General features: G+C 43.0%; 1 pseudogene; it reads right to left on the minus strand.

Annotated features, from left to right (window-relative positions):
- Positions 1-14447, minus strand: part of LOC146833105 (RNA-binding motif, single-stranded-interacting protein 2-like) — a 153348-nt pseudogene extending 138901 nt beyond the window's left edge.
- Between the last annotated feature and the right edge of the window lie 10199 nt (positions 14448-24646).

The raw sequence follows: 24646 nt of genomic DNA on the forward strand, positions 1-24646 counted from the left end.
ATAGTCGGCTTACTAAGTATGAAAAGGTCATATTAGGTGCAACAAATGTAAGTCTTGTAAGATGTGTGAATGTGAATCCTTCAACATTGTTGCCTGATGCAGAGAATGTGGAAGTAAGAGATGAAGCAGATCATGACTGTCTGGATGTACTTGATTTTTGTACAAAACCACGACCTGACATAAAAGATGAACCCTTACCAGAAAGTGATTTTGTTATGTTTGTCGATGGATCTTGTTTGAGGACAGATGAGGGAGTGTTGAGTGCAGCATATGCGGTATGTACAGTTGCAGCAGTAATGGAAGCATCCTATTTGAAAGGAGTAAAATCGGCCCAAGTAGCTGAACTTGTTGCTTTGACGAGAGCATGCAAGATTGGGAAAGGTGTGAGAGTGACTGTGATAACTGAAAGCCAGTATGGCTATGGAGCTGACCACAACTTCGGCCAGATATGGCTGCAGAGAGGATTCTTAACCTCAAGTGGAACTCCCATTAAGAATGCTGAAGTGGGTGGAAAGTTGCTTGAGGCGAAACAGCTGCCTAGGCAATTGGCTGTTGTAAAGTGTGCTGCCCATAGTCGCAGTGGTGATTATATCGCTACTGGAAATAAATTTGCAAATGACATGGCACAATACTGTGCACGAAATCAGAATTCAATCAATCGGGCTAAGGAAAAAGAGGTGATTTCTTGCTCTTTTATGTTTACTAACACTGTGGGAACATGGGGAAAAGTAAGATAATTGCAGGAAGAAGCAGGAGAGGAGGAAATAAAGCAGTGGGTAAAAGCAGGATGTGCACCAAGAGAGAACGATCATGTGTGGGTCCATCGAGATAGAAGACCAGTCATGCCTGATAGCATGATGTCTGCCATGGCACGGATGTATCATGGACAGGGACACATAGGGAGAGACGCTATGATCAGGTCCTTTAAGCAAACCTGGTATAATGCAAAGTTCAGACTTGTAGCAGAAAGTCTTTGTCAGAGATGCCTAATATGTCAGCAATACAATCCAGGAAGAAAGACAGTGGTGAGTCTAGGAACAATAGGTTGAGAAGGAGGACCTTTTACCAGAATGCAAGTGGATTTCATTGAAATGCCTCCCTGTAACAGGTTGAGGTATGTCTTGGTTAGGGTCTGTCTATTTTCCAGATGGGTAGAGGGATTTCCAACAAGAAGAAATGATGGGATGACAGTGGCAAAATTACTTTTGAGGGAATTTATCCCTAGATGTGGGTTCCCAGTGACAATTGAATCAGACCGAGGAGGACATTTTCATAATGAGATCATAAAATTGATTTGTGAAGCATTAAATGCGCGACAAAAACTACATTGTGCCTACCGACCAGAGGCTTCTGGTGTGGTGGAACAGATGAGTTCATTCTGTGTTTCATCAGGTTGGAGCGGATGCCACCACCCTTGAAAAGAAGCCAGCCCATGATCTAAGCCCAGGGGACTGGGTAAGGATAAAAGTCCACAGAAGAAGAAACTGTTTGGTTCCCAGGTGGGGAAAACCAAGACAAGTCATCTTGACCACAACAACAGCTGTGAAGTGTGCTGGATTGAAGAACTGGATCCATGCAAGCCATACTTTGAGAATTCCAAATCCAGTAGACAGCACAGAAAAGGAGTATTTTAATGAATCAGAATCCAGTACTGAGTCAGATGACGGAGAGCCAAAAGACAAAGAAAACCCTGAAAGGGGGGAAACAGCACCGAGTTTAACTTTTGTCCCCAGAAGTAGTTCCCTGAGGAGAAGGTTACATACAGATTTCTGATACCAGTTCAGACTCAGAGACAGAACAAAGAGCACAATCTTCCAGGAAAGAACAAGGAAAGAACAAAGAAGAGGACAGTGAAGAGACGATAAAAGAGATTCATGAGAAGGAAGTGCCAGATGAAAGATTGAGAGAAATTCCACTTGAAACAACACCTTTAGATGGACAGGTGCCAGATACAGAGAGAGAGGAAAGATTATTGCGGAACTCCAACATTCAGTTAGAAGCAGGGACAAGTAGTCAGCAGGAAGATTGCGTGTCAGAGATTCGAGGAGGGACAGAAGTAGGGAAAACAAAAGAAGTGGTGTAAAAAGAAACTGTTGGGAGTAAAAAGAAAGTTGAAACAGAGTCAGAGGAAAGCGAAGATGAAGTACCTGAAGGTCGAGTTCTAAGAAAGAGAGCTTGGAGAACTGAAAAGAACGATAAAGGGAGTAAATTGAAAAGAACTGCAAAAGACGACGTTTGGCCGAATAAAATAAAAAGATTGAGGTATCGACTGACACGAGTAAATTCACCAAGGGCTGAACAGGTGAATGAAGTGACGAGTCAGGAGAAATCAAAAGAAGAAGAAACAACTGTAGTTAAAGAAAGCAGAAGAACAAGAAAACCTAAAAGAAGTATAAATCACCGGAATGGATGTATGTGGCCCTGCCTGAAGTAAAGGAAGAGGCGGATAGCCAAGGAAATCCGGAGGTGGTTGTACCGGAAGTGGTAGAGGAAGACGAAGAATCGGAAATCCTGAGAGTTATCTTGTCCGATATTGGAGAAGAAGCGGATGTTCAGGACATTCTGTATACCGAAAACGAAGGAAAAGTGAAAGATGATGAAATGCCAAACTGAATGAGACAAGAAAACTATTGATGGAAAGACAATAAAATACTGAAAAAGACAAAAACTGGTAGAACCAAGTAGGTGCTTAGAGCCTTGGGTTAGAAAAACTAGTTGTGAAGTAGAAGAGGCTAAGTCACAAGACACGGTTCATTTTAGCTAAGATGGCAAACATAGATAGTAGCAAAGGTAGATGTACATTTATGAGGAGATGGTGTAAAATGTGTTGTTGTTGTACAGGATTATTATTGCTTCTATGGAGTATACTTGCTCTACTGATCTCTGAATGTAAACAAAATTAGAAGACTTTCAACAGTAGTGGATCGCTTGTCAACCAGCACCGCTGGAGGTTTCTGATTGGTAAATACTGAAATGGTTGCCATGCGTGCTATGGTAATGCAAAATCGACTTGCCCTTGATATATTATTGGCAAAAGAGGGTGGAGTCTGTGGAATGCTGAAAGTTCAACATTGTTGTACTTACATTCCTGACGAAAGTAAAGATTTGAAAATGTATATTAAAAATATTACAGAATTGCATGACGAAATTGCACCACTGGAGGTTGAAGGTGTTTGGGAAAAGATTGGAAAGAAATTATCAGCTATTAAAGATTTCGTAGTAAAACTAGGTAGTACATTTTTAGGTAAGATATTATTTCCATTAACATGTGTGATTTTCATAGTATTAATAATTAAATTAGGATGTATTTGTCATAAAAGGATAAAAATCAGAAAAGGTTAAAAAGATAAAATTTAAGGAGAAGAGATAAGAAACAAGAAAGAGAATTTGAAGAAATAGAATTGGTGGAAATCAAGGAGAGCATGTATAAATCAGCAAAAAGAGAAGAAACAGGGGAAACTGAAATATGAATAAAAACAAGAAATCACTTTGATATTCCGTAAAAGGGATACAAAATTTTGTTGGTGTGGTGATATAATCACCAAAGGGGGGATTGCTGGAGCGAGTAGTACAACATTTTGTATACCCCCTCCCCCATTCTGCATGTTTATATTCATCTGAATAATAAACTAATAGTAATATTGTTAATTTGTTTGAAATGAAAACTCACCAATTATATTAACAAAAGAATTACACGTGGGATTTGCATTTTGCATGGCTAAACTAATTGTATACTAATATATGTACGCATACTAATGGTAGAAATTTAGAATATTGCATGATATATGTTGCTTTTGTGATGTAATTGTAAGTTGCACCAGATGACATCACTGGGTGAATATAATTGCTTTGAATGTTGCTATTATGCTAGATAATTACTTACACATAGGGGAATTAGTGAGGGTTTAACATTTATTAGCCATTTCAATGTTTTAATTACGTTTTTGTGTTTGTTTTGCTTAAGTTGACCATTTGGGCCTTCATAAAGATGGCTGACTGAGACGTGCGACGTAACTGCTGCTGTCTCACGAGGTTCTGGGTGGAGTGCGCATGCGTCACTGCCAGCAACAATGGCCTCGTCCTGACCCCAGGAGAAGATGTACCCATCAAGGTCATACTGGGAGAGTTGCCAGGACCTCCACAATGGACTGTCTTTAAACTGGAACCAGCAAGTGCGATGACTTAATCTTACGGACTATGTGAGAACTTTACAGAGTGACCCCAAATCCACCAATGAGGACTGTCTAAAACTGAATCTTGATACATTTTGACATTAAAATCATTATAAAAAGATGGTAGAATAGTGAGGAAAGGGTTCTTGTCGTTCGATTTGTCTTGCTGCAAATTTCCTGACGTTATGCTGATGGAGAGGACGGTGACACTGCTGGACAGCTGTTATCCTGAATCTTTGAGAGACTGAATTGCGGCCTGACTTTGATGAATTTAAAGATTTTCCACGACTTGACTGACTTAGAGGACGACTAACAGCCAGATTAGGTAAATATGATGTTCTGCAGTTTGGACGATGATTTTCTAACAATTTGCAATTTAATTAGATAAACAATGTTTTGATTTATTGACAAACGTGTTGTGTCGATTATTTGAAGAAACTAGAATAAGAGAAGAGTATAGATAAATGAATTGAATCACTAAAACATAAAAACAACTAACTGATTCATCACCAAATGAGGGGAATATCACGAGGTTAACAGCTAATAAAAGTATTCAATGCGCATTAGGGTTTTAGGTAAAAAGATATTCCTTTCATGTCAGCGTTTGGAAACTTATCCCTCTAGAGAAACAGATTAAGTTAGTGGAAGTATTGGTGTTATGGGCCCCACCAATGAATGTATTTGAGTGAGTGTGTTATTGCGATGCTTGATCTGTGAGAAAGGGGGAATTTGACTTTCCACGCTGCAACACACACACTGCAGCAATGCTATTTCTGCTGCGCTGTCAATCACTGCCGCAGCCCCGCCCCCACACCTTCCGCGATTTCCAATTCAGTCGGGCCAGTCCCAGGTACAGCTCTCTGAGCTATAGCTGAGCCGCAGACTGCGATTATTAATTTTGATTTTGAATCCTGAATCAGCGTGACGGTCGTCCATAGCTAGTGGGGCGACGCCCCAACGCCCCCAATGGACGCACCGCCACTGGTCTCTTCTTAGTTTGTTAATCTAGACCCGAGGATTCATTGTATGTGTATGATTATTGTTTGGGGTACCAATCCTTGCAGGTCTCAAAAACTTCCTCTGGACCCCCCCATCTCTTTGTGTGTTTGCCAGCATACAATTCCTGAATAAATAAACATATTCACTACTGCTTAGCAAATGTTTAGAACTCGGAAGCCAGATCATGTCGTGCACTATACTCTCCTTCACATTAGGTGCTTGTTTTGTCGTCTACTATACTCTATTCAGGCACGGCCGGCACAGGTAAGAGCAGTGGGGCGGGGGGAGTAGACAGACGGCGATGAGGCGAGCACAACGTGAGTGGTTTTATTCATTTTTGTATTTAATTTTACCTATCCATTCCACCGCTTTTACCTGTGCTGGCCGCAACTGACTCTATTCTGATATAAGATCAAAATATGTTTCCATTCTTTCTTTAGCAAGTCTGACTTGAAGGCATTATTTGCGTTCTGTTGAATGACAGGAGTGTATCTTTTACCTCCTGTCAATTGACAGACTTTGCTCCAGCCGATTAGCCTTTTAGAACCACTGTTGCTTTACAGGCAAGAGTAAACACAAGGAAATGATGGACAGAGTACTGAAACTTTTGAGACACTCACCCCCAGTCACAGATCTGCTTTGAATCCATCATTGTTCTTTAGCTCACTTCGCCACCCCAGATTAGACCCAGCCATATGCAAATCAGTCTTGACCCTGTTCCACATGGGAACAGTCCTGTCCAAACTGCCAAGCCAGGTCATCCCTGGACAGGAAACAAGCATACTGGGACCGGTTTCAGGGTAACACCCTTTTTCAGCCAGGCTAGCTTGAATCCAGTGGCAAAGTAAGCATAGGACCCATGGCTGTGCATACCCTGCCAACGTAGGACAAACAAAGCCAATGGATTCAAGTTAGCCTGGCTAATGAGGGGTGATACCCTGAAACTGGTCCCAGGATACTTGTTTTCGGTCCAGGGAAGACCTGACTTGGCAGTTCGGGCTTGACTGTTCCCATGAGGAACATTGGGTCCAGAATAGTCTTTGTTCTTTTTTTAACTGTTTGGTGCGTCGTCGACCTTCATTTGGAAAAACAATCTAAAGACAGTATCTAAGGTGTGAGGCACTGTAGGCTCTGGGTCGAAGTTACAAGGAGTCAACTGACGCCACCTACGGGCAATGCCAAAAAATGTTATGAAAAAAGTCAAGGTTCTTCTCGGAGCCTGACCTCTAGAACGTGACATGATGTATGGCGAGCGAATACAATTCAGTTCACATTGCTAAATTTAAGTTGTAATACCATGAAATTAGCCAGATCTACCAAAAATGTAACTATCTGCATAATAACCTGGATATTAAATTTTTTTAACATACAACCAAGTTGAGTACCCTCGCCGACAAACATAGAGAGTGTGAATGCGCTGATTGACAAAAATACTTATTTGTCTCATTTATGGTTCTCAACTAGGATAGTTGGGATTAAATCCTCGGATCTGTTCCACAGTTAATGACTTCACCCCTAGTCCACATCTTTTCCACATGTAAACAGCAAACGTCTGCAGTCAGGGCCTTCTGGAAACCCCCACCGCTGTCTTCGAAGCTGGAGAAATGCCAAAGTCATTGAACAATGTGGCATTCTGTCAATCTATGAATATTACTGTATTCGGAAAATTTCCACAGCTCTTGTCCCAATTTGCAGACCACATCCCTGCCCCTTCTTTGTAACACTTCTCCAGTGCTTCAAACCCCTCTAGAGAACCACACACTACATCTGTTGCAGTCGGTGTAGAAATCTGAAAAATGAGGAAAATAAGCCAGCTTTCACAAAGCCAGTAGGTGTAGCTTGCATTTTGAGTCGTCTCTAAAATATTTCTTTAAAACCCATTGTAGTGAAAAAATAAATGAAAAAATGATTGCTTTTTTGGAATACAATGCATATATGATATACATAAAGTTTAAGTGTCCTGATTCAGGGTACTTCTAAGATGTAAAATAATCCTTCATGCAAAGCAATGCTAGCACTCCAAAAGCAGTGGAAGGATGCTCCTAACAGCCAATAGCATAAATAATGAGACGAAAAAGCTCCTCTGGGCACAGCCAAAGTCCACTCTATGTATTTTTTATAGGATTGGTAGCAATGAATCTTAAGACAGTTGTACTGCCAAGCCAGCCCTAATGAACAATGGCAAAACCTATAGGTCTTGCCTTTTTGCTGTTGTGGACCACAGCTAGAACCCACTCGTGTACTCCATGTGTTGTATTAACGGGGTGGGGAGAAGTGGGGGAGGTCATTGCTTGGAAGTGCAGGCTCTTTTACCAGAGCCATCCCTGCCCTTTCCCCTGTTGTTTTCCCTGTAGGCCTTGTATCTCCTGCCTGCCTGATGATGGAAGGTATGCTCCGCTCCTTAATAATAGGCAAAAACCCTAGCAGTTTGAGTTTGCTGGACACCCATGGACTTAACAATCTCTGTGTCCTTTTGCAGTTCTTAAAAATGGGGGTCAAAGAGCTTCTCCCCATCGAATGGGAGGTTGAGGAGATGCTCTTGTACTCTGGGTTTCAACTCGGAGGTGCAAAGCCAGGTGTGTCTTCTGAGGAGGATGCTAGTGTTAATGCGCCTGGAGGCTGTGTCCACTGTGTCAACTGCAAAATGCATTTTGGCATTTAGGGTGATTTTGCCTTTGAACATTATATCATTCCCCCTTTTTTGTACTTGTCTGGGAGGTGTTTGAAGAGTTCCTGAATCTCCTACCACTGAAGCCTTTCATAGCTCCAGAGGAGGCTGAACGAATTGGTGATTGGCTAGTGTATAACAGATCAAACTGCTACTCTTTTGCCCGCAGCATCTAATTGTTTTCTTTCCTTATCAGGGGGAGGGACGCAATTGGAGTGATTGGATGAGAGTTTGTACTTTTTCTCTGCATTAGGTATCACAAACGTATCATATACCTGTTTTTTAAAACTGTCTAGCCATAAGCAAGCCTTTCAGCATTGGTAGAAAATGTACCATGTGTTCGGACTTGAAAAAGGTTTCCACTAGTAGCACACATTCCTAGTTTGTGGTGTTTGGCTGCCTTTGGATGACCATAGTGTTCTAAAAGAGGCTATCCTAGGATGTCAACATTGTAGACGTATCAAGCATCATCACCTGGCCCTGTGCCAAAGGCCTGGCCATAAGGGTCATTAGGATCATATGGATTGACAGATTCAAAATATGCATGTGGGGGCCCCTCATGTGACTCTGGTTGAGGCTTAGCAGATGGTGTGTGTGTGAGCATTGTGGTGGTGGAGATGAAGGAGGTAGAAATGGCAGTGATGAAAGGTGTGGAAAAGGTTGTGTGCCCCTATCCCTGTATTTTTGCAGCACCAAGCACATAGTGGTCTCTGATGAAAATTCCTCCTAGAAGGCAAACATTCTCTTTCGAAAGAGTGTCTCTGATAGCTTTGGTGGAGGTCATTTTGCAAAGATGTTCCTGATGACGAGATGTGAGAAGAGATGCTTCTGCCTGGCATTGAGTTCCTCTTGCAGTATATGCAGCATTGGTGTCTCCAATTGAAGGGTAGTCACTGGTCTCCTGAATGTGTCAGGTAGAGTAGAGTGACGAGGAGTTGTTGAAGCACAGACTGCGCTTCGGAATCATTTGTGTTGAATCTAAACCATGTGGGTCCAAAAATTGTGTGAATACACACAATTGTCTCTGGGCCTAAGACCAAACCCTAAGTGGGGAAAAAACAGCGTTTTGGGTCGCGTTTGCCAACAGGTACTGGAAATAAAAATGCTGAAGAAAAGGGTACTAAAAAGGGCAGAACGAAGAGTGGCCCAGAAACAGGTCTGATACAGTCATGGATAGACAGTTAAGACGAAGGAGTGGTTCCCATCAGGAAATGGGTCATCTTGTGTAAGGTTTAAGGTGTGGCCTTAAGCGAATCAGATACTACTCTCTACTAAATTAGGTATTGCAAACCAGCCAGATTTTTGCTTGAACTAAGCATAATTTTATGAATAAATACTATTATTAAGAACCCACTACAATGAATCCTCAAGAATGAAAAAATCTATTAGAAATAGATAGACCAAATAAGCTAACTTAAATAGTGAAGAAAATGTATTTCATCCTCCTAACTCCCACTTTGCAACTTCAAATGGCTGTGTACATCAGGCCCTTAATTTCAAAGTCTGCAACTCACAATAGCACTGGGTTTATGACCGCAAAATGGCTTTTTGTTCTGTACTTGACCCATTTTCCAATTTGGTAATACGCTACCGAATCGCAAAATGGGTTAGAAACCCTTTATAAGTGGCTTTTTGGATGGGCATCTCTTCTAAATAGTAATTTATTAAGGTATATATCAATGTTTTGCAACTGAAATCCAGTTGGAAAACATAGAAATGTTACCAACACCTCAAAGAAGGTGTTATTCCATTCATAAATGATTTACAATTACGATGGTAGTAGTAAAACGCAATTCCACCTCTTTGCACAAGTATCTCTGGATATAATATCTTTACAAATACTTCACATAATCCCGAGTTGGTGCTATTCTGATATCGAACACCCAACTACCTGGGGTGCCAACACACACCGGACCACAAGACCCACTGTGTACATTACATCGAAGAAAGATATCACAGGACTCAAACAGAAGCCAAAAAAGTATATTCAGTCCTTACAGTAAGTATGTGTGTAGATATTTTAATTCTGTGGTTTACTGCAGAGAAAAGCCACGTTCTGTAATCTTCTATACATTTGTCATTGAATAACAGCTGACACGTGTTTAGTCACACAGTGACTCCTTCAAGGCTAGCACTGATGATATGCATGAAAAGTTCCTTATGGGGTGGTAGCACCGTAGAAACTGTGTACTGGTCAGATTGTAATTTGGTGAACACGCGGAGACCTTGATAGGCTCCTGAACAAATAAAGTAGTTTTGCGTCCACGCAGTATCCCAGGAGTGACCCCTTCATCAGCCAACTCTCAAACAAACAAAAAAACTTTTTCTTCTTAAATGCAGCCCTGTTTCCTTTGAGGAGAATGGACCACACGTTTTTTTTAAAGTTGACTTTATTTAAATTCCGATCACAGACATGGTGGGCTTCTGACCCTAGCAGCCCACCATTCCTGTGATGTCACCCAATCGCAGTGAGTTACAATGTATGACCTACCTGATGAATATTGATGAGGTAAGTCCGAATCCGACCCACAATGTTGAATTGTGTGAATCAGCCTATTAGCACATAGGTAGGTTTGGAAAATTTATTTTTGTTTGCAGAAAGTCAGTGCACAATTTGCAACCACTTTTTGCAAATAGAAATTTCATACATCAGGACCCAAGTCTCAAACTACCCCTAGCTCCGGCCTTGACGTTATCACTTTTAGTAACCAATACCTTTTTTTTTGCCTAGTGTACAAAAATAAAATGTGCTATAACTGCTTAAATGTACAAAAATAAAATGTGCTATAACTGCTTAAATTCTCTGTAGTTTCTTTGCAAAGGTATTTCTTCATAAGGGTTTCTTTATAGTGACATAATCTCTAGGCAGTCACATTCAAAATTGGATTTAGAAATGAGAACTATGCCCTGAAATGTCCCTGGAAGCTCTTACTAATCCTACTGAACTGGATTTCCCCCTGGGACCTGGCAAGCCGCTGGCCTCGGTGATATTTCAGGAATCTGAAGCCATGCTCTGAACTATGGTCCGCCATTTTGAGCGTGAGCGTTCATGGACCCTTCAAATCTGGGCTTAAACAGAACAGGCACAGTAGGTTAACACAACCCTATGCTGGAACTTTGACCTCAAATGTTCCCTGGAAAGACCAAAAAATAATTCTGAGATCCATGAAAATGGGGAAAGTCTGAACATTTGAGGGAAAAGGCAAAAGATGTAAAGCAAACATGTTTATCCAATCAGCTTCTGGCAGTGATGGCAGCAAGGATTTCTGTAAGCACCCTTGCATGTTCTGGTACTTTGGGAAATGTATCGATAATGAGGAATAAAAGCAATAATTCACATATAATAGCCCACCACAACAAAGGTAAGAAGAAGTTCCCCTCACATAGCAGAACTGGACTACCAGTACCAGAATGCACACAGAGATGAGGTCATGTGTTTTCTATTCAGTGCTTGCTCTCGGTTTTGTCAGTCTGGTGCTCTGTTAATAACAGAGGTTACTACTACCCAAATTAGGGGCATATTATCAAGACAGGCGAAGCCCATGTTAGATGTGAAGGACATCTAACCTGAGCTTCAATTGGAATTCCATAGAGCATATTATCAAGCCCATTATCGCCGTTTTAGCGGCAGTTTTCTGCCGCTAAAGCGGCGACAATTTTATCGCCTGTCTTGATAATATGCCCCAAGATTGGGTAAAAAAACACCCATGTGTAACTGAATATCTCAGCATGTTACAACTTGAGAGCTCTGTGTTCACCCGCTTGCCGATGGGCAGCTTTGAACGCACTCCAGATCCCTTATAGTATACACATTGCAGGTGGTCACTCTCCTAACGTTCCACATAGGTCAGGGTTGGCTCACTGTACAACTCACTATCTCCCACCTGACAAGGGCGTACCCTCTTTTTGGGCATTCACTCACATGGCAGCCTACCACCTTTCCCCCAGGCCCACAGGCCGCCTTGCACAGGGTTTTTAACCAGGTCCTCTCAGGGTTGCAGAGAGAACCTGCCCACTTCCAGCCTCTGCGGCCCCTAGTATAATTCAAGCGTTATCAAATGCCAAATAACAAAAAAAAAGGAACAAGTATCTAAATATGAAGCTTCGGTTATGCTTGAATCAGGACTGCCACGCCTTCAGAGGGTGGGGGGGCATTGACCCAGCACTGACGGACACCCTTCGCAGCACCTTGTAGGGGATGCTTTGATGAGTGCCAAGGTGGTTCTATCGAGAAGTAGAGGGAAGACAAGTAGTGAAGGCCCTCTCCTCCGACATGTCTTTCTGTAGAGGCATGACTCCCGCCCTCGCATTCTGGCGCCAAACCAAAGACCAGAACAATGAACAAGGGTCGTGGGCCTAGCTGGGACACGCTCACGCCTAAAAGAATGAGCACCAAGCAAACAGCTGTGCTCTGTGTGTGTGTGTGTGTGGTGGTGTGTAGGTGTGAGTGTGTGTGTGTTTGTGTGAGTGAGTGTGTTTGCGTGTGTATATGTGTGTGTGTGTGTGTGTGTGTGTGTGTGTGTGTGTATGAATGTGTGTTTTTATATATGTCTAAGCTTGTGTACTGAAGGGCCAGATGTCCTCCGCATTGCCTGGAAAAGCTGTGCCACACTGTCCAGTTCTTTAATTTCAATCCTCCTCAGTGTCTTTCTCTCCTGCAAACTCGAGATTCTACTAGAGGTGCTGGCAGTCACCCAAAAGTCTCCCCCAAATCTGAGTGATGGTGGCTCCTGTTCCCTCATTCCTGGCTATCAGTTGAATCATGGCTGTGGCACCAATTACAGTTTAGGGCTAATGGAATTTCACCTGCACCCCTGCACTGATGCTGACTACTAGTTCTTGCCTGTAAAGGTCTGTCCTGTCTCCCATACCTGGGGCATCTTCCTACCCACATGGCTACACCATGTTGGGTATTGGGTGTTTGCATCATATTTGTCAGGGCTTTACTATATTATGATGAATAGAAGGATCCAATTAGGGCACCCTATGCATTACTGCATCCCAAGGTAATTTCTGAGCTGGCAAATCATTCTCCTTGATGGACATGACAGCCTGTGTGTTCCTGTACCCAGGACCCCACGCAGAAACTGGGTGGGGTCTCTCTATTGACTCCGTAGAGGTTGCCGACGATTTGTTTGAAGTAGATTTTGCCTGCCTGATTTAAACTTGCATCTTTTCTTAAGTTCCAGGCTGCCATCTATTGATGGCTCTTCTTGGCTCCGTCTTGCACTAATGTATGTCCACACCAGACCAATGGTGCAGCAGAAGCCCCTAAAATCCAAGGGACGAGGTGCAGTTCTCCCTAACTGTGAGTATGCTTTCACAATTTGAATAAACAAAGCCTTCCCTGTTGTGCTTCCAAGGCACATACTTGCCCCTTGAGTCAGAAACCTGGGAATAATCTTGAGTTCAAGAAGACCCTTTGTAACCGTGTTGCACAGAATGTAAATCACACTCTAAAGTACGCATGGCGGTTTGACTGGCCCAAGAGTGCCGGTCAAACCGTCATGTGCACCTTCACATCTTCCCCACCAGGCTGCATTACACAGCCTTGTGAGAAACATGCAAAGCATCCAAGACCCTGTCTGAGCACCAAACCACGGCACTCAGACCAATTAAAATGCTGCTTAAGGCAGCGTTATGATTGGACAGGGGTTTCTGGGAGGCTGGGAGCTTCCTGTTGCTGCGAGGAGACGGAGCAGAGGCAGCAGCACCCAGCGGCATTCAGGTTAGTGAGTTTTTTTATTTTTTCATTCACCTCTCCCCTACCTCCTGCCCTACCAACCATGCCTAATAGCGGCCACTACCAATGTCTGATTGAAAATCAGATTCTCATAACAACTGCCTTGATTCTAGTGTGAAATCCCTGAAAACATGTTGGTGTTGGGTGAGGAAGGGGTGTTGTATGGACACAGGAACGAGCACACAAAGGCACATTAATGCACCAAATAGATACTTAATTCCCCCTCTAATCAATGTATAGATACATCACATACCGCAAGCTCTTCTTCAGCTAATAGCGTACTTTAAGAAGACATTAACTTATTTTGTAGATACTGAAATATAGGACTATTGCCTCAGACCTTCAATCTTCGTGTGCAACTGAGCTGTAGTCTGTCCCCACACCAAACCTCGGGTGGAGCCGGGCTCTTGCTACTCAACAGCTGTAATCAAGCTGCCCTCTATCACTCCTGAGGTGCTATAAAGCCACCCTCGCTCCTAAATCCCCACTCACTCACAAGATGCAGCTGAACCTCCTCCTGCCCCTCTGGTCCTCTTGGAACTAGAAACTCATCTTGGCCATCTGCGCCTGCACACCAGTTGCCTTCAGAGAGGTTACTGCCTTCTGCGTGGCTGCTGGACTGTCGAAGTCTACAAATCCATAGCCTGAAAAATACAAGAAAGGGCGCTGATCGGAAGCATGCATGGCGCACATCCCAAACTTGGCCTGGGGTATTTCGCCAAGCTATCCTGGTCCCACATCCCGTAAGACCCTTGGAAGTATTTAAGGCTCAGCTGGTCCAGCAGGCGTCTGCAGCAGATTGATGCCTCAACCTACCTTTGTCCAGCCACCCTTGTCGGAGCACTTTGCCGTGTTGCAGCTCCATATCTGACTCTCAATAAGGCAGCCAGAGAGGAAGGAAGAAAGAAAGAAAGTAAGAAAGAAAGAAAGAAAGAAAGAATGAAAGAATGAAAGAAAGAAAGAAAGAAAGAAAGAAAGAAAGAAAGAAAGAAAGAAAGAAAGAAAGAAAGAAAGAAAGAAAGAAAGAAAGAACGAGAGAGAGATATAGAGAATAAAGGGGTGGGTGACCAGAGCAGATGCAAGGACAAGCAGGACGGGACTCATCGACCAGAGAGAGGCACTGGATTGCCTGTCCTAGAAAGAATAGTTGGAAGCTGTCACTTTGCTTCAGGAGGAAAACTCCTCGGCTGGGAGAGTGGAGGAGAACGAGCAAGTAGCAAAAAAAGAAGTTGATACCAGAGAAGACGATGACACGAAACGAGAGTGTTGAGAGCACAGCAGAAGGGAAAGGGGTGAGACAGTTAGAACAGTCATGGGGTACAAAAACAGAATGAGAACATAGAAAAAATCAGGGCAGAAAGGCAATGGTTGGTGCATATGTGAGATAAGGAAAACAGATTATAAAATAAATCCAATATTTAAAATTCATTTTAAAACAAGTAGGGGAAAACAAGAAGGCACGTGTGTAGAATTAAAAAGGCAAAAGATACAAATATGCAAACAAGTAGGAACGCATGTAGAAATAAAAAGGCAAAAAATACAAATTTGCAAACGAGTAGGCACGCGTGTAGAAATAAAAAGGCAAAAGATACAAATAAGCAACCAAGTAGGCACGCGTGTAGAAATAAAAAGGCAAACGATACAAATAAGCAAACAAGTAGGCACGCGTGTAGAAATAAAAAGGTAAAAGATACAAATAAGCAAAAAAGTAGGGACATGTGTAGAAATAAAAAGGCAAAAGATACAAATAAGCAAACAAATAGGCATTCGTGCAGAAAGAAACAGATACAAATTGACAAATGAGGACTTCTGGTTTGATTTAGGATTAACCCTGGCACCCACTGAGCACTAGAGTGCAGGGTCTCCTTCTTTAGTTCAAAACTGTTTTTTTAAAGAGGTCACTGGTGATTGTACACTTTTTATTTCATAGTTTTTTTTAAGTTCAAGAAAAGGTTTATTGAACAGAATCATAGAATCAAACAAACAAGTGCTTTGTAAATACAATTATTCATAAATATACATAGCCAAAAAGAGAGAGAAAATCTATAATGACAAATAATCGTACTATAAAATATTGCCAATAAAGGTTCATAAGGTTTTTATACAATGATAAAATAGACAATAGTGTATGAAAACAAAAGGAAATTATGGAGGCTTGGGAACTTCTTGTAACGCAGTAGCAGGTGAAAAAGATTTCTGTGCTGACTCATTCAGAAACTGTGTAAGGGGACACCACAGGCGTAATCGTTTTGAAGCAAGGGAAATAGGGTGGACAAGGGCTGTATCTAGGCGGTGATTGTAACATACTGCATACCACCATGCTAAATAAGATAAATTAGAGGAATCTCTCCAGTGTTTTGAAATCTGTTGAAAAGCTACTGCTATTAATAAATTAATAAGAAGTACCTGAGATTGATCTTTGTTCCAATCATGTGATAGACTGCCTAAAAAAATATTTGTAAAAGAGAGAGGAGCAGACGTGTGAAAAATAGTGTTAAATTGGTTCCAAACTTGTTCCCAAAAGCAGAATACGTATTTACAGGTAAAAAGCAACTTTTTGAGATCCGCATCAATCTGGGAACAAGTCCAACAAACACTGGAAGTTGTGGTGTGAATTTTATACAAGCGACTAGGAGTAAGAAACAAACGGTTATAGACAAAAAATAGTGTTTGTGTTGTGCTGGCTGCTCTAGAAGATTTCCTATGTTTTGTCCAGATTTTATTCCACATGGAGATAGACCAATTTGTTGCAAGGTCTGCTTCCCATAAGGATTACACTTTGGTTTTGTCTCTGGTTATTGGGGGTATCATTAAACGATTGTATATAGTAGAGGCCTTAGGATGTACAAATAAAAGGGTGTGCCAGGGGAAAAAGGATGTTTGAGATGCATCAACGGGTAGTGTTTTGAGTGTATTATATACGTCAATAATCACATGTTGCAAGAGTAGAAATTTAGGTTTGAAGGAGGTGGGTAGATTGTAACATGTTTGTAATTGTGTAAATGGAATGGGTAATTTCCGTTCAAAAAATTGATGTACCCAAAGTAGGCCTTTGTTTCTCCAAGTCTTCCAATATATGGGTTTTCTGTTAATAAGGATTTGTTTATTGTGCCAGATGGTGGAATTAAGAAAGGAATCTGTGTTATGCGTAATGGAATGGGACGTATTGGATAATAATTTACAAGAATGTTTGATGATGGGAGTAAAGATTGTTTGTGGTTTGCGCGTAAAAGAAAGGTATTCCTGAAAAGAAAAAGGAGATAAGAAGGAGGATTCAAGATCTACCCAAAGGGGGCAACCTTCATTCTGGTTTGCAATACAGTTCGATAATTGTCTTAATTGAAAAGCTTTATGATAATTAAGAAAATGGGAAAAATTGACAACGCCCTCAGACTTTAGTTTTGTTAACTTATTTAACGCCATATGAGGTTTTTTAGCATTCCATAAAAAGGAAATGAGAATAGAATTTATTTTTTGAAGGGATTTAGAAGGAATGGACACTGGTATATTGGATAATATATAAAGAACTATGGGAGTTAGCATCATCTTAATTGTGTCAAGGCGACCCCACCAAGAAAGATAAAGAGGTGCCAACATGCAGTAAGTTCTTTAAGTTTAGCAGCACATTTGTCCATATTCATGGGGATGAAAGTTTTTATTGAGGAGGAAAACCAAATACCCAGGTATTTTATATGTTGAGAATTCCAATTAAAGTTAGAAGCTTTGAAATCATCCTTAAAAGTGCATTTGGTTAGGGGATGTATCTCACATTTTCCTTTATTTAGTTTGTATCCGGATACTAGGCCATAGGCATCCACTTCTTCTAAAAAAGCTGGTAATGAAGATTGTGGGTGAGAAAGAAAAACTAAAATGTCATCAGCATATGCAGCTAATTTAATTTGTTAGGGATCTGAGAGGAAACCTGTAATTAAGGGATTCTGATGAATTTGTGACAGGAAGGGCTCCAACGCCAAATTAAATAAAAAGGTGGAAAGGGGACAGCTTTGACGTACACCTCGATTTAGCCGGAAATAAGGAGAAACAACACCATTTGTGGATATAGCAGCTTTGGGTTCTGAATAGAGTAGGGCAATCAAAGAAATTATTTTGGGGCCTAAGCCGAACCATTTGAGAGCATGAAAAATAAATGGCCAATACACTCTGTTGAACGCTTTTTCCGCATCTAAGGCGATAGCAGCCAAGGAGTCCGGGTAATGAGAACATTTGGATAAAATATTTTTTAAAAAGGCATGTATCATCAGTAATGTTGCGTCCTTTTACGAAACCGGACTGTTCTTTACCAAGCAACAGGGGAAGATCAGATTCTAATCTAAGAGCTAGGGCTTTTGAAAAAAAATTGTAATCTACATTAACTAAAGATATAGGCATATAATTTTTGCAATGACGTGGATCCTTATCTGCCTTTGGAATGAGGCAGATCGAGGCTTCGGAAAAAGAACCCGTGGACTTGGAGGATGTAATAAAGGACGAAATGAGTGTGTTGCAAATGTGGAATTAGAAAGTACGCAAAATGCATATAGAATTCAACTGTAAATCCATCGGGCCTGGAGCCTTATCTTTTTAAAGAAGTTTTAAAGCGTTCAGCAGTTCTGTTTGCAAGAGGCCTTCCTCCAGAGGCACCAAATCAAGCTGGAGATGGATGTGTGATTGAATTGTGGAAAAATAATGAGATAGATCTATATCTGAGGTTGTACTTTCCGGTGTGTAAAGATATTTGTAAAAAAAAGTACAAATTTCTGAAAAATTTCGGGGTCTTTGAGCTTCAGTATGTAAATGTAAATGTTGTATACTTGTAAAGCGCACAGCTGCCCCAGCAACGGGGCGTCCCGGCGCTGTATACCGCTGGGGAACCCATCCTGGCTTTCCCTGTGAGATGGTCCCTACTGGGCATCTCCAAGGTGAAGACAAGCATCCCCAGCGCTGATGGGGCCGTAAGTGGAGATTAAGCAAGCTATTGCCCAGAGTTGCTGAGTGGGATCCATGGTTAGAGTAGGCACCGAGGCGAGAATTATCGTGTCCGCTGACCTTGGCCCAAGACCCTGCCTGCGTCGGGAATCAAACCCTGGTCCCGGGCCGACCTCTGCTTCCGGGTCTGCCGCCTCTAACCAGTGAGCCATAAGGCCACTGTAGAGAGCTGCGTAACTATCAGCACCACCACATATGGCCACAAGAGGGCAACAGGTTGAAGCAATTGGCCTCACAAATAACATAGTCTGCTAGTGCAAAGGGAGATTCCTGATGCATAGATTTCTGTTACCTAAGAGTTCACCAACAAGCGCATGCGCTCGATGTGTGACCCAAAAGTCCATCTGTGTCAATGCGGCCATTTTGTGAAGGATGCTTATGAGAACACCTGTTATGCAGCACTTTCACTTGTATAAATGGAGGTCCAATTACTGCAGAAGACAGCTGTTTTTATGTGAGCTCATGGGGGCAGCTTTGAATAAATAAAAGCAGCACTCTGAGATGTGTTCTGTTCTGGAATCCAACGCTGAAATCAATTCAAGATGGCCTGGTGTACTGCTCGATTTTCCCGGCCTTCTTGTGTTGTAGAGCGATTAATATGACTTCAGTCTCTTTCCATCCAAGTCTAAGGATTAGAGTAGTGAATAGAGCCTATTTATTAGACACTTTGACACGATCCTGTGCTCCTCCCCATAGATCAGGGCTTACATACATAGCCTAGGGGATAGATTTGTTAGTATTAAGGATAACCTGCCCTATAGTGAGGGTATTTCATGGAGTCGTGCTGAATTCAGGCCTGGTAGGCCTCAGACAGGAGAGACTCCATCTTTCTTTCTGCCCCGGCAGCTTGGGACATTTCTAGGTGAAGGGTGATATTTTAGTTATGAGGTGTTATTCGCTCGGAGAGAACCGGTTCAGGCCGGCCCTTATCGAAGGAGTGTATTTTTCCCCTGCCGAAGACACTACATCAGGCCGGCCGGCTGGGAACGTGTCCTTGGCACGGGGAGGTACAGGAATTTGGTGGGCGGCAGGTTTCGAGCTGGAATTTTCCATGAGAGAATGCACCTCTATATTAGTGAAAGTCTGAGTTAGATATTGGCACTTGCTTCTAGTCCATAGACGGCACCTGGCCGTTAGCAGAAAAGCTACTACTTATTTCAGGGAAGACAGATGATGAACTTGAATCTAAAGAGGAGAGAGTAGCCGATGAGGAAGAGGTTCCAGTGACTCGGAGAGGGAGAAGGGAGTAGATCCGAGACTGCGGAGGTGTGACTTCCAGGCGAAGCCGAGGCACAGACGAGAAGGGAACCTAGATGACCATTGAGCACAGGCTACATACGACTAAGGTGATGTCGACCCCTTTTTATTGAAGTGTATAACTTAACCTTTTACTTTCCTTGCAGGTTGTATATATGATGTATTCTGTGAGTGTGCATGTAGCAATTAAATAAAGTATTTAGCTTATTGTGAGTCAGCATGTGTTGTGTATCCTTGTATAGGAGGATAGCCTATTCTTCTAGTCAGATTCAACTTGACATGAACAGATGTTAATCCTGATCAGGTAAGTGGTAACTGAATGAGGGAGAAAAGAGCCCCTCGAACTAAAGAACAGGTTGTGCTCAACTAATAGTCTTTGTGTGATCTGATACATAGTAACCCCGATTCCCCTATCGTGTACTATGGTGATAATAGGATGAGCTCGTGCTAAGGCTGCCGTCTGGGTAGGAAGTACTGGGTCTGTTCGAGACCGCGAGGCTAAGGCTGCCGTCTGGGTAGGAAGTTCTGGGTCTGTCTGAGACCGCGAGACTGTGGCTGCCGTCTGGGTAGGAAGTTCTGGGTCTGTCTGAGACCGCGAGACTGTGGCTGCCGTCTGGGTTGGAAGTTCTGGGTCTGTCTGAGACCGCGAGGCTGTGAGGTCTGAGACTGCGAGACTGTGGCTGCCGTCTGGGTAGGAAGTTCTGGGTCTGTCTGAGACCGCGAGACTGTGGCTGCCGTCTGGGTAGGAGGTTCTGGGTCTGTCTGAGACCGCGAGACTGTGGCTGCCGTCTGGGTAGGAGGTTCTGGGTCTGTCTGAGATCGCGAGACTGTGGCTGCCGTCTGGGTAGGAAGTTCTGGGTCTGCCTGAGACCGCGAGACTGTGGCTGCCGTCTGGGTAGGAAGTTCTGGATCTGTCTGAGACCGCGAGACTGTGGCTGCCGTCTGGGTAGGAGGTTCTGGGTCTGTCTGAGATCGCGAGGCTGTGAGGTCTTGATATATATATATATATATATATAATAGGAATTCCCTGTCCTTAGGTGGTACATATATATGTGGTTATTTAGGTGTAAAAAGGCCCTAGGGAGGGGGTAACGTTCTGGTTTGGGTTAGAAAGGCTCTGTTGAGCGGGTTCCACCTGATCCGAAAACCCAAGCAGAACATTTGGCGTCACGAACTGTTTACGAAACCTGTGTGCGTTTTGTTTGTCTTATGTTTGCTTTCGGTGTGTGCGTGGTTTTCTTTGCATTCTTTTTTATATATTTGCGTGTATAGTTTTTTTTCTCTCTCTCTTTCTCTCTTCCTTTCTTTTCTCTGCGTTTCTTTTTCTTTCTTTTTTCGCGATGTTTTCTAAGAAATCTAAATCTACTCTTAAATTGTCCGTTGATATTCCCGGATGGGATTCAACGCCTTATGGAGCCTTAGCCCGTGAGTGGGCTGACTCTACTGGTCTGAGTGAAAATTGGAACTCTTCTTTGGAGTCGGCGGAACCGGCTGACGTGATTACTTGTTTGCAGACGGCACCTGTATTGAAGGGTGAGGAGGTTCCCGCTTTGGGGCGCAGAGGTTGGGTTATTCTGTCTGCGTATCGGATTCTGCATGAGAGATTGTTGAAATTACAGATCTCTCTTAAGGATGTGGAGGCACACTTTGTTGAGATTCAGAATTCTAATACTCTACTGCGATGTCAAAATAAGTTGCTTTCTGACAAACTTGACACTTACCAAACGGTTGCCGAAAGGGCAGCCGTGCGGATTGCTCGTTATAAGTACAAGAACAGGCGTGGTCGAGTTTCGACGCGTAAGGTGCGTCTGGTCGTGGCGAAAGCTGGACTAGATTGGAATCCTGATGAATGGGATGGTAATATCTGGGACTCGAGTACCTCTTGTTCCTCGGGTGAGGAGTCTGTTACGCACGAGTTTTCTCGTTCCCGTCATGAATGTAAGTCTGCTTCTCGCACCTCTGATGGTGCACCCCGTGATTACGCTCGTTCTTCGGGCGGGATCGATGCTCTTACACTGATTGTCCCTCTACTAGTACTGCTCGGGCTCCTTGTGATGCTCGTCCCGTGGTCTCTGCGCATCCGGTTTTTCGTCGGAAGTTGCAGCAATCTCCTAATGCTCCGCAGGGTGTTTCTTTGGACTGTTTAGAAGATTTTACTCAACAAGAAATTAGTGATATTTTGCAGCGCTTTCGGCAGCGGACTGGTGAGGCCTTGCTCACATGGATGGTGCGCCTTTATGAACTAGGCGCTGCTGGTATTATGCTGGATACTGGCGACTGTTTGAAATTTTGTTCTTTGAGTTTGGATTCTACTGTGCAAGATCACTTTCGTAACTATAATGGTGGTGGTCAAATTTCTTTGCTCCAATTGGCGACTGAGGGTTGTAATTTGAAGTATCCTACTGAATCTGACTGGCCTGTCAATGACAAGCCGTGGTATACCTTGCGTGATGCTGCGCAACGTCTTAAGGAGGAAGTGATGAAAACGGCTATTTTTCTGGGCACTGCTGACAGGTTGCTTGATGGGATGTTGACTTCTTCTGTGCGGAATCGTATCATTCGCTCTTCTCCTGTCGCCTATAAGCAGGTCATGATGACTTTGTTGATTAACCAGACTGGTAATGTGCTATCTACGGTGTTGGAATCGGTGCGCCAACTCGGTGAGTTGGGTGAGTGGTTTAAACCTGAACGTCAGCCCCGGTCTGACACTCGTACTCCTGGTGAATATAAATTTACTAGACGTGATATCTTTACTGATCTTTTGGCTGATGGTGTACATCGGGAGGACATTGATGGTGAGACTACTGCTCGTTTGTGGGAGTTGTTTCGCAAACGGGGCTTGGATCGGAAGGAGGGTGCCCGGCGTGTTCGAACGACTGAGTGTGATCGTGGTTGTTCTGATGGTAGCGGTGATGACGATCGCCGTGGGCGCTCTGATCGTCGTGATGATCGGCGTCCTGTACGTGATCTGTCCCCCCGTCGAGAGCGGGACAGGGAGAGAGAGGGGGAAAAGGAAAGGGGGAGAAATGATCATGCTTACAGCAGGCGTAGAGATGATAGGGATCAATCTCCTGAGTTGAGGAGGAGAGAGAATCGTCACAGCTTGGTTGATCGTAACCCACGGTATAATACTGAAGACTTGAATCCGTTCCGTACGGGGAATGGATATGAACAGGAGGTACCGATACCTAAGAAACGTGAGAGTCTTTATCCTGATTTGTCCTGGTACACAGAATGCAGTAAGGATGACTAGGAAATAGGTCAAGCTCCGGTACACAGATGGGCTCATAGAGATAATAGACCCTATGTAGATATTGATATTTATTGGAGACATCGTAATATCCAAAGGGCCCGAGCATTAGTTGATACAGGAGCGGAGGCCACTCTTATTCATGGAAAATCAAAGAAGTTTACAGGGCAGCCTTTTACTATTACCGGATTAGGAGGAAAAGAAACCCCTGCAGTTCAAACTTTGCTTGAAATGAGAATAGGTAGAATCCCTAGAAAGGAATATTCTGTATTAGTGGTGCCACTCTTAGAATTCATAATTGGAATTGATATTTTGAAGGGAATGACGTTGCATCTTGATGATGGGTGTTACCAATTTGGAACGACGCATTATATCTCGTCCAGACCTATATGGGTTGGTCGTTTAAGGATGCCCCCCATACAAGTTCCCCAGGCGACCAAAGTGGTTTGTCAGAAGCAGTATCGTATTCCGGGTGGTCATGAAGAGATTAGTACCACCATTCAGGAGTTGGTTGATGCAGGTGTTATAACTCCAGTTACTTCTGCTTGGAATAATCCTGTTTGGCCGGTGCGTAAGAGTGATAATTCTTGGCGCATGACTGTTGATTATCGAGAATTGAACAAACACACGCCCTCTTTGACTGTTGCAGTACCGGATGTTATTACCCTGATTGAAAGAATCCAAACACATCCAGGTACATGGTATGCGTCCATCGATATTGCTAATGCTTTCTTTTCTATTCCAATTGCCCCTGAGTGTCAGGAACAGTTCAGTTTTACGTGGAACGGGCGTCAGATGACGTTTAGAAGTCTTCCTCAGGGCTATGTGCATAGTCCTACGATTTGTCACCGGCTGGTGGCAGAACATTTGGCTGAGGTACCAGTTCATCCCAAAATTCAGATATGTCATTATATTGATGATGTTTTGATCCAAGGCGAAACACAAGAGGATGTTCAGACACAATTAGATAGAGTCATTGAGTGTCTGCGTGAGAAAGGTTGGGAGATCAATCCGGATAAATTACAAGGTCCGTCCCAAGCTGTAAAATTTTTAGGTATTAATTGGCATGAGGGACTCCGCGAGGTGATCCCTCAAGTTAAACAGAAGATTCTTGATTTTTCGGTTCCGAGGAATAGGAAGGAAGCCCAGAGCTTCATTGGCTTATTTGGTTTTTGGCGCCAGCATATTCCTCATTTGAGTCAAATATTGGCCCCTTTGTACCGAATTACACGTAAAAAGAATGCATTTGAATGGGATAAGCAACAGCAAGATGCATTTAGTCTGGCGAAAGAGGCAATTCAACATGCTATGGATCTATGGCCTGTACGTGATGGTGATGTGGATTTGAATGTGTCTGTGCAAGGCCCTTATGCAAATTGGAGTTTGTGGCAGAAACAAGGCAGGAGTAAGGTACCGTTAGGTTTTTGGACCAAAAAGCTACCTGATGCTGGTGAGCGTTATACACCCTTTGAGAAACAGCTACTTGCTTGTTATTGGGCTTTGGTGGATACCGAGCAATTGACTTTGGGACATGATATATTCTTGCGTCCTGAAATTCCTATTATGCAGTG

This window comes from Triturus cristatus, chromosome 4_2 (genome assembly GCF_964204655.1).
Source record: "Triturus cristatus chromosome 4_2, aTriCri1.1, whole genome shotgun sequence".
In the NCBI taxonomy this organism is placed as follows: Eukaryota; Metazoa; Chordata; class Amphibia; order Caudata; family Salamandridae; genus Triturus; species Triturus cristatus.